The sequence below is a fragment of the Budorcas taxicolor genome, chromosome 13 (assembly GCF_023091745.1).
Source record: "Budorcas taxicolor isolate Tak-1 chromosome 13, Takin1.1, whole genome shotgun sequence".
Taxonomy (NCBI): Eukaryota; Metazoa; Chordata; class Mammalia; order Artiodactyla; family Bovidae; genus Budorcas; species Budorcas taxicolor.
The window spans coordinates 58,429,988-58,441,240 of NC_068922.1; the positions used below are offsets into that span (position 1 = coordinate 58,429,988).

General features: G+C 47.3%; 1 protein-coding gene across 1 annotated transcript in view; it reads right to left on the minus strand.

The window, feature by feature from the left end:
- The window catches only part of PCK1 (phosphoenolpyruvate carboxykinase 1), a 48,322-nt gene that overhangs the window by 34,972 nt on the left and 2,097 nt on the right, over window positions 1-11,253 (minus strand). The window contains exon 2 of the mRNA XM_052650399.1: window positions 8,637-8,721. The gene's annotated coding sequence lies outside the window, so the exon portion shown is untranslated. The remainder of the gene's footprint in view (window positions 1-8,636; window positions 8,722-11,253) is intronic.

Below are 11,253 nucleotides of genomic sequence, written 5' to 3' on the forward strand. Positions count from 1 at the left end.
TTTGGCCACCAGATACAAAGCGCCGACTTATTGGAAAAGATCCTGATGCTGGGAAAGATTGAGGGCAGAAGAAGAGGGCAACAGAGGATGAGATGGTTGGATGGCATCATCAACTCAATGGACATGAGTTTGAGCAAACTCTGAGAGACAGTGAAGGACAGGAAAGCCTGGCATGCTGTAGTCCATGGGGTTGCAAAGAGTCAGACATGACTGAGCAACCGAACAGCAACAACAACAACAACGATCCTTTATCCACAATGTCAGCACTCTGGGTGCTACATGGAAACAATTGCTGTCACAGGGCATGGTGTAGGTTTCCAAGAGTGTGGAGGAAATGACTCTGGTAAAATAGTCCCCAGTGCTTCCGCCTCCACAAGGCTCTCGTCTCATCTCCACAGACACCCTGGCACTCTGGGACCCAGCTCACAAGGCTTTGCTCCCAGACGCTATCCCCACCCCCTCGTCAGAAGCTGTCTACATGTGGACTTTGTGTGTGAGAGGACTTTGGAGTGTGAGCTATTTAGCACTGAAGTCAGAGTCATTCTGTCTCATCAGCGTAGTTCCAGGGCTGTGTCGCAAAGACCAACATGGCCCTCAATGTCAAGATAAGACAGGCGTGACATGGGATTGTGTGAGTTCTGTTGCACACACACAGCCACACCCTCATGCAAGTCGTATGGAAAAAATACAATATCCTTCCCAAGATTTCTGTCAATTTGCAAGGGGCTTAAATCCTTATGGTTACCGGGACGGGATGGGAGAGGAGGGGGTATGGCCATGGAGGGGGTTGTTCGAGGGATCCCGGGGGTGATGGTACTTGGTATCTTGATGGCGGTGGTGCCTGCACAAATCTACGTGTGTGAAAGAACTACACACCCACACAGAGGAGTGCAGGTAAAACCAAGAATTTAGGTAAACTCTGTGGACTGTACCCATGTCTGTTTCCTGGTTTTGATATTGCTCTGCAGGTACATAAGATGTAACCACCACAGAAGACTTGGCAAAGGGTACGTGCCTCTCCCCTTCCCCACATTGCCATACACTTTTTTTTGGCAACTTCCAGTCAGTCCCTCATAGGTCAGTCGGTAAAGAATCTGCCTGCAATGCAGGAGACCTGGGTTTGATTTCTGGGTTGGGAAGATCCTCTGGAGCAGGAAATGGCAACCCACTCCAGTATTCTTGCCTGGAGAATCCCATGGACAGAGGAGACTGGTAGGCTATAGTCCATGGGGTCACAAGAGTCGGATATGACTTAGTGACTAAACCAACCAACCTGTCAATCTAGAATGATTTTCAAAGCAGAAAGGTTAAAAACAAAACCAACACTCTCATGGTGGTCTCTGTGTCCAAACCCCAGTTCTGGGTTAAATTTATGTGTGGACCATTCCACCAACCCACACTGCCCTGCACTGCACACTTGAAGATGTGGAAGCCAGCCCTTCCTACACATACATAAACATCCCATATGCACACACATCACCCCCAAACTGAGAATTCTGTGTGTGCAGCAGAGCTCACTGACAGCTGGAGGGAGACACACAACCTGCAGCTTAATAAGATAACCTCAGCTTAGGAGATAACCTCAGCCTTCCCTGGTGGCTCAGATGGAAAAGAACCTGCCTGCAATGCAGAAGACCCGGGTTCGATCCCAGGGTTGGAAAGATCCCCTGGAGAAGAAAATAGCTACCCACTCCAGTATTCTTGCCTAGAGAATTCCATGGATAGAGGAGCCTGATGGGCTAAAGTCCATGGGGTCACAACGAGTCAGACACACTTGAGCGTCTAACACCTTCTAGGCGATACCTCAGCCATTTCACAGCACAGTTGACCCCCTGGACAACCCTGGCTGGAGATAGGTCCCCTAACAATGGGTGTTCTCAGTAGTAAATATAGCTGGGTTTGTGGTGGTTGGATTCCTGGATGTGAATGTAGGGGACCCCTGATGGGTGGGGTGAACTGCAAGTTATATGAGGGCTTTCGACTCTGTGGAGGGTCAGTGCCCCAATCCCCATGCTGCTCAGGTGTCCACACTATTGTCTTTCGTCCCTCCCCCTTTCTCTCTACTCTTTTCCCTGCATGCCCTCCTCCTTCAACATCAGAAAAGGAAAGGCAAACGCAATAGAGGTGAATTCCCCAAGTCTAATGTGAGCAGTTTCCTTATCTCACCTAGGGTGTTGGCCGGGAACCTCTGCTACCCTCAGGCAACTTATCAAGGTGAGTATCCACTCCACGTTAGGACAGTCCTGCTCTCCAGAGATATGAGTCAGCTGCTTTAGACAATGGGTCTCCCCTTGGGTGGCTGCCAGAGGAGCTCCTGGCCTGCCCCAAGCAGCCTCTGGGAGACCTGGTTGAACTGCCAGCCTCCCACTGGCTCATCTGGGCTTCCAGTTTGCTTTCCAAGCCTCTTCCTTCCTTCCTTCTTTCCTCCCTTCCTTCCTTCCACCTATCCATTCACAAATATTTGGCTGAAATGCAACCCTGAGGACCCCTAAACTAAAGAGAAGCCCATTGGCTCTGCATCTCAGGAGGCAAGCCCTACACACAGAGACTCTGAGTCCCTGTCACCCACAATGCATCCCTTGTTCCAAAGGCAAATGATCCCTTCCCCTTTCCAGAGTCATGATTCTGAACTTTAATTCTGTAGAATATATATTTTGAAACACGTCTTGATGAAAACCCAGAAAGACTTTGGGGAGAAGACAGAAACCATGAAAAGACTCTCAGCTTCCATCTGGGGATTCTGTTTCTTGTTGCTGTTTTATGGCAGGTAGCCTTTCTAAACCCTTCAGATTGAGAAGTTAAAGAAGTATTAGACATGTGTTACATTACAAGGTTATAGACAGCTAACCTTGAAAGGTAAATGGAACCCACTACACATTTATTCTGAACTCTTGACTCTTGAAACCAGGTAAATTTATTGCATAAAATGATTGCACAACTATTCATTCAGGTCCATTCATTCAACAGACATTTGTTGAGCGCCTTGCACGTGGCAGGCCTGACCCAGTGCCGGGAAGAGACAAACAGCAGATTAAAAAGCACACACACACAGGAGGGACCTTGGCCCTCGGGGAGCGTGCATTTCAGTGATATTTGTTGTGGACACACCATGAGCCTTCAGGTTTTAGAGGAGATGCCAGCCACTCTGGAATGCTGGGGAACATGAGGCTGACAACAGATGGGGAGTTCCGTTTTAAACAGGGAGTTCAGAGAAGGATCAGAAGAACCGAGATCAAATTTTACAGGAGGCAAAACTTTTCCTTTGTCCTCAAAGGATCTCCAGCTTCACCTGAGAATTAAATGATCTAAGACAGATTAATAGGTTTCCCAGGTGGTTCAGTGGTGAAGAAACCATCTGCCAATGCAGAAGATGCAGATTCAATCCCTGGATTGGGAAGGTCCTCTGGAGAAGGAAATGGCAACCCACTCCAGTACTCTTGCCTAGAGAATCCCATAGATAGAGGATCCTGGTGGGCTACAGTCCATGGGGTCGCAAAGAGTCAGACACAACTTAGCAACTGAGCACTCACCCAAGGCAGGTTAACAGGAGTAACGCAGATTGTTGCATGGACTTGGGTACCCCGAAGGGAACAAAGACCCAGTGAAGGGACCAGGTCTGGGTGTTTATCCACCAAATTGAGCAAAGACAGCCAACTATGGAAAAGTAATAAAACATGGGGAGACTAAAGGAAGATAGGAAGTATTTGAACAGGTCTGCTTGTTCAGATTTCTTTCTGCCTCCATGCCCCATCTCTGCGACAAGACTGTTTCTCTCCTCCTAGTACCAGGAAAGCAACATGTGGGGGTTTCATCTCCTGCTTTCAGGAAGAAAGAAAAGGGAAGGGGGTTAGGGGGTCCTGCTTGCATCTGATCTTTTCCAAATGCCTTTAGCTCAAAATAATCCTTATGCCAAAGTGAGGTCTTTGGGGTGGCACATTCTGCCATCTTTCAAACTCCAAAGTCCTCGAGGGACACCCTGCTTAGGGTGTGAGGGACAATAAGGGGCTGTGTGGCAGAAGCAGGTGGAAGAGAGGTGGTCACTTGACACCTGGGGGTGAATGAGAGACACCAACTCTCATGGTGTCTGGGGGGCTCTGTGTGGGGCAGGGTTGTGTTTCGAGCAGAGGTGAGATTCTAGTCACCTGGGCTGGGTGGAAGCAGGGGAGGGTCAGAGGGGTGGTCAGAGCACTGGGAACTGAGCAGGGACCCATCGGTGTGGTTACCATTGGCCTTGACAAGAGCAAGAATGGAGTAGCTCCTGCGAAGACCAGGACATCCCAAGCTCTCCTCAGGACCGGGCAATGCTGGACCTCACTCATCTTAGGTTTTAGAGTAGGATTATCAGGGAGAATATCAGCGAGATAGTGAAGGACAGGGAAGTCTAGTGTTCTGCATTTCATGGGGTCACAAAGAGTCGAACACGACTTAGCAACTAAACAACAACAACCATGATGCTGAATTTAGACCTTTTTTTTAACCCTGAACCTACTGGAGAAATATAAAAATGTAAAACAATACCCCTTTATCTGTTCTGTGCCAAAAGATTCAGGGATGTCATTTTGTTTTAAGGCAGATTTAATTTTAGAACTAGCAAAAGAAATCTAAAAAGTGAAGCTTAAAAGACTTGCAGAATTCCAACGACATCAACTCATTTTATTATAAATAATAATCGTTGCACAAATCAGTGAAAAATATTAACACCTGACATTCATTTTGTATTTACTATATCCCCAGCACTGTGTTATTTTTCAGCACTTGACATGGATTATTTCATTTATTCCTTATAATAATAAAGTTAAGAAGGCACTATTTTTAGGCTCAAGTTAGAGATGAAAAAACAGAAGCTCAGAGAGGGTGAGTAAACAGTTGAAGGCCACACAGCAGGGAAGCAGGGTACCACTTCTACTGCTACTTTATGCTTCCTCTGGATGTTGAATAGCAGTGAGACTTGCCTGGGACGTAGAGACAAATGGAACAGTCCATAAACCCTCAGCATTTATTTCAGACTTTTGAGCCTACAGAATTTTTTTCCAACAACAAAAAAGTAAACCACCTTTTCTTTTGCATTAGTTTCATGTACTATTTTTTAAAATTATGTACAGAAAAAAAGAATCCTTTCCATTGACCTCTTCACCTCTTCAGCAGACCAGCCCACAAGTTAACTACCAATCATGGGCTGCACTTTCCAGATTTTTACCCCCAAATATGCTTGTTATCACACTCCATTTAATCAGACAATGTAATCAAGCATTAATTATTTATTTGTCTACTTATTTCCCCAATGTTTTTTCATGTAGAAGCAGGACAAAGTAGAGGTCATAATGATAAAGTTCTGGGCAATTCCAGAACACTTCCTGGACTTTTGCTTAACAGTAAAATGGGGCGTCCCTGGTGGTGCAGCTGGTAAAGAATCCACCTGCAATGTGGGAGACCTGGGTTTGATCCCTGGGTTGGGAACATCCCCTCGAGAATGGAACAGATACCCACTCCAGTATTCTGGCCTGGAGAATTCCATGGACTATATAGTCCATGGGATCGCAAAGAGTTAGATACGACTGAACAACTTTCACTTCATTCCCATGCTTGTACCCTGCCTCTTCCCTTCTCACAAACATCCCACACAATTTTAAGAATTCTCTCCCACACCTTCTCTGTCCCCAAACTCTTCCTCCGAGGCCAAGTCCACCAACAATGCTGAATGGCTCGTTATATAAAAGTACATTTGCTCTGCGTTCATACCAAAGGTCAAAGTATAAAGACCCGTATAACAACAACAGTGTTTGCCAAACAGGTTAACTGGCATGTTTGAAAATGGACACTCCTTGGCAACCCATTGGTTGAAGCCAGAATGACAGCAATCAATCACATCTCAGGCAAAAGAGCGAGGCTGTTTAGGTACTTTTTCGGGACGAGTTATCTTTATGACGTGCAGAGGGGCCAATCTAGCCCCTGTAAAAGTGGATTAAAAAATAATTTACTGCCAGTTGCTAGTCAGGCTTTGGTGCAACAGAAGTAAATAAATACAGAAACAACCAGCTATGCAGAAGAAAACCTTGGTATCTGCTCTCCAATTCTAATATTTAACAAAGTAAAGTTAACTTTCACTCTCCTTTTCCTTAGAATTGAATTGATTATAGTAACACCCGCAGTTGAGGATCTTAGCACCAGGGCTACCTCCTAACCTATTATGTGTTAAATTCTCTTTACCTTAGAGCAGGCCCACCATCCATTCAGGAAAATGGCCCATGGATGTTGAGTCTGGAAATTCTGGGATCAGATCTGCTTTTGAAAGATCCTCTTAGCGCCCCCATCTCCCCACAATGGAGCTATATGAGTTCATTATCAACACCTACTGCATGAGCGAACAGTTGTTGAAAACAGTAAAATGTTCTAGGAAGGCTTCTTAAAATGAAGGGCTTCAGCGATGTCTTTCCATTGTTCAGGCGATTATCCCTGCAGGGTGACAGTAGAAAATCACCCTGACATTTATTTATGTGAGACTCAGGATATAAAAATCACACTCACCCTTCATGGATGCTAGAGAAGCTAGAAAAATGAGTGGTGAAGCGTTACAGGCGCCAACATCCAGCGATTCCACAAAGAGCTGTGGAGGGTCCCCTCTGTCCCAGGTACATTGGATACGCAACTACTGACAAAGACCCCTTGTCGCAGATTTTCTGGCAGTTCCAACCTTTAGTCAGCATTGCATCATCAAACTCCTTTTTCACTTGGGAAGCTCAAATACTTCAATGTTTAATTTACCACATGGCTTGTAAAGATTTTGCACTCAAGTTAGAGGGGCAGGGACTCATTAAGAGGTAAGCTTCATGACATCACATTGGAAGCAGTGAGCAGACAGAATAATTTCAAAAGACGATGACAGCCCTTGCTGGCCTGCCTCATTTAGTGCTGTCCTGCAAGACACTCATTTAGTATTTTTTGTTGTTTCAAAATATTTTCACATTGACCACATGTATCTCTGTGTAAATCTATTACATTTCCAGATAATATTAATAATATATATCATGTCTGTCCCATGCATCCATGCCTCCTGGGTCAAAAACAGACTCTAGAGGTAAAGCCTGTAGCAAAGAGAGCTAAGTAGGTGTTCGGACACTTGCACCAAGCACTAACGTAGCTTCCTGCCCTTGTTCTATGTAAGCACCATACACTTGGCAGGACCCTTTTTTACCCTGAGCCACACTGGCTGATCAAAAGCTGATACTGTGGGCGGGCTGAGGAACAATACTGCCCTGGCTGCTAAAAGGCCAGAGGCTACAGGCCTCTGGGTATCTCCCAGGAACCCATCCACCAAGCAGCTGTCAACCACACAGAAGTCCCCTGACATCCTGTGCAAGAGGCATGGTGAGCATCTTTGTCTTCTGGAGGAGCCAAATGACCGACAACTAAACGTGGGTACTGGAAGGACCGGAGACTGGCTTATCCCAACCCCAGGCATGTTTAGGAGATGAAACAGCACTTGCCTTAGGAAGAGCAGGCAGGACCTCCCGGGTCTTGGCAGGGCTATATTACATCCATCAGTGCCATCGAGGACACTGATGATGGCAAAGCCCAGCCAGATGCAAAGCTCTGGATGTTAGAACAGACACACAGCTCAGCTTACACCCTGTGTGGCCACTTGCAATAATTAGGAGATGGGTCTGGATGGAGCAGGATAAGGAACTGCAGAAGAAAACATCTGGGAAGAGGTACGGGGGTAAGTGAAAGTGCTCAGTCATGTCCGATTCTTTGCAAACCCATGAATTGTAGCCATCAGGCTCCTCCATCCATGGAATTCTCCAGGCAAGAATACTGGAAGGGGTAGCCACTCCCTTCTCCAGGGAATCTTCTCGACCCAGGGAATCTTCCTGACCCAGGGATCAAACCTGGGTCTCCTGTATTGCAGGCAGATTCTTTACCATCTGAGCTACCTGGGAAACCCACCAAGGAGGCAACTAAATCGAATCTGAGGCATTTAGACTTGACAATTGTGGACCCAGGAGTTAACTGCCCTTTTCATTTTCAACTAAATGCAACTGGCCTGCCTCCTTCTCTGTCTCTAACTCCTGATAGACAAGGATCAAGAGTTTAACTGGTGGAAACTGCCCCCCACACTCTGAATGGAACAGGGTCACATCTCATTTTGCAAGTCTCCTGTGCTCCAAGAGCCTATTAGCAGAAGTTCAGCATCTCCTTCTGAGGACGTCCACCCCCCAACACACATCCCACCTCCCCTCGTATTATATCATCCAAGATGGCAGGGAGGCTCAGGAAGCAAGAAGGGAAGGGTCAGTTCAGATTCCACAGAGAACCCGGAATGGACATGACAGTCACCTGCCTCCTTGAAGAACCAAGGCCTACCAAAATCAAGCTTCCACATTCCGGATCCTTCCAGAGGCTGCCAGCCATGTCCACTGCCTTAGGATTGAGGTTGGCCAACAGGTGGGCTCCAGAAACTGCCCATCTTTGGAATCCAGCCCCGGTGCTGCCTGGGGAACAGCCTCACCACCCCTGCATGGCAAGGGACAGGTTCACTTCATCATGAGCCACACATGAGGGCTCCTCCCCCTGCCCTGGTCAGTGGAGCTGCCTGGACATCCTGGAAGGAAGACAACCTTCTGGGGTGTCCCTCTTACCTCTGCCTTCTGAACAAAGGCCCTTCGGAGGCTCCAAAGTGACATGTCCTTCAGCGGGAGGTCTTCCAGTGAGTCCCAGAGATATCTGAAAAGAGTAAAGGAAACGCTTTACAATCTTTGCTGGAACTTCCTATGTGAGAACTAGTTTGGAAAACCACAGGTCTATCTCCTTTGCTTTATCTCCTTTGAGTAGTTCATCCACGTCACCCTTCTCTCCTCTTCAAGCAGGCTCTCCCCTGCTTGCCCTCCACCCCTTAAAGCCCCTACTTTTCCCTCCAAGTCTATTTCTGTTTCCCCTTTCTACATCTCTCCTTTCCTTTAAAAAATGTGCTTTTAATCAGTAGTTGAAATTTCTAAACACAAATTTGTGATATAAATACTGGCAAAACATTGTAGCTGGATGAGCATTAGAGCAGTAACACAAAATTACCCAAGAAGACACTAAAGAGGTCGTGATTGTTCAAGCAGAAAAACTCATTTCAATGATTTAAAAGAAGTTATTGAAACACACTCTTTTCCCAGTAACCTTCAAATATTTATCTTCTCCTCATAAAGCATATAAATTTTCATAGAAACCCAGACACAGTGTTAAAACTAACCATCCAAGGTTTTAACTAACAAACTTATTACAGCTCGTATGTGAGGGATTTTTTTTAAATTTTATTGGCGTATAGTTGATTTACAATGTTGTGTTAGTTTCAAATGAGTTTCTTTCAAAAGCAACTTTAGTTTTATCCTTTGTACTATCAAAAAACAACCCCCCCAAATGAGTATGTACTATACACAATAATGTGAAATAAAATGAGAAGAGGCTTGGAGAATGAATGGGGAGACACATAAAAGGCACGTTGATGGACATAGTTCTCTGGCTGTGTACAGGAGGAAAACCCATCACTGGTTTGTTGGAAGTTGTGCTCAAAGGCCATTGCTCCCCTGAGGTTCTGGAGGCACACCCCCAAACCCATCCTCAAGACTGCTGTCTCCTTTCCTTAGTTTTTGTTTTCCAGTATACATTTTGTTTGTTTTCTAGTGTGGGAGCATGCTAAGTCACACGGTCATGTCCGACTCTTTTGTGATCCCATGGACTGTAGCCCACTAGGCTCCTCTGTCCATGGGATTTTCCAGGGAAGAATACTGGAGTGGGTTGCCAGGCCCTCCTCCGGACTCAGGGATCTGACCCACGTTTCTTATCTCTTCTGCATTGGCAGGCAAGTTCTTTACCATTAGAGCCACCTGGGAAGCCCCATCCCCATATATTTACTCACAATCAGAAACTAAGACAATTGCACTAAATTTTAAGATTTTGAAAAGTAAAAACAACACGGAATGAAATTTTCCTGGAACAGTGTAAACCATACCTTAAAAAAAAAAAAGAATGAGTGAACTGAAAATTATTTTAATCATCCGTTGGCTCCAAACTTGTATTTATTTGTATCTAGTGGAGACCAAATCCTTCTGGAGAAATAAAAAATCAGTCATCTCCATTAAAAAGAACTTACTGAGGTGAAATTCCAACAGAAAGTAACCCCTTTAAGCGAACAACTCAGGGACACAAAGCTGGTGCATCATGGCTCCTTCTGAGTTTAAGAAGGGAGATGGCTCCTCCCATCTCCCCCACAGCTCACCCTTTCTGCCCCTCTTCCTCAGTAATCTACTCCATTGACTTCCATTTCTCGCCTCCCCACCATTATGTCCTGAGCTCCCTCCCGTTCTCCATCACACCCACCATATTTGCCCCCTCTGCTCCTGCCCTTGCTCTCCTCCATAAACCACTGGCGATCCCAGCCCGGGCCTCAAGATCCTCCTGAGTTCCCTTCTCTTTCTTCAACCCACTCCATCTGTCAAAACTCACTTCACTTCATTCTTTACTTTCTCCCATTGCCCCATTCATCCATCATCTCCCTGGTCCCAGCGCCCCCTGCAGGTCCCCCACCTCCCCCATCCATCTCCCCACGTGGTCTCTCAGCGCCCCCTGCAGGTTCCCCCCCCACTCCCCCATCCATCTCCCCACCTGATCTCTAAGCGCCCCCTGCAGTTTCCACCCCCCCCCAACTCCCCCATCCATCTCCCCACCTGGTCTCTAAGTGCCCCCTGCAGTTTCCACCCCCCCCAACTCCCCCATCCATCTCCCCACCTGGTCTCTAAGCGCCCCCTGCAGGTTCCCACCCCACCTCCCCCATCCATCTCCCCACCTGGTCTCTAAGCGCCCCCTGCAGTTTCCACCCCACCTCCCCCATCCATCTCCCCACCTGGTCTCTAAGCGCCCCCTGCAGGTTCCCACCCCACCTCCCCCATCCATCTCCCCACCTGGTCTCTAAGCGCCCCCTGCAGGTTCCCACCCCACCTCCCCCATCCATCTCCCCACCTGGTCTCTAAGTGCCCCCTGCAGGTCCCCCAAACTCCCCCATCCATCTCCCCTCATGGTCTCTCAGCGCCCTCCACTCCCCCATCCATCTCCCCCGTGGTCTCAGCGCCCCCTGCAGGTGCCCCCCACGCCCCCATCCATCTCCCCTCGTGGTCTCTCAGTGCCCCCTGCAGGACCCTCTACACTCCCCCATCCATCTCCCCTCATGGTCTCTCAGTGGCCCCTGCAGGTGCCCCCCACTACCCATCCATC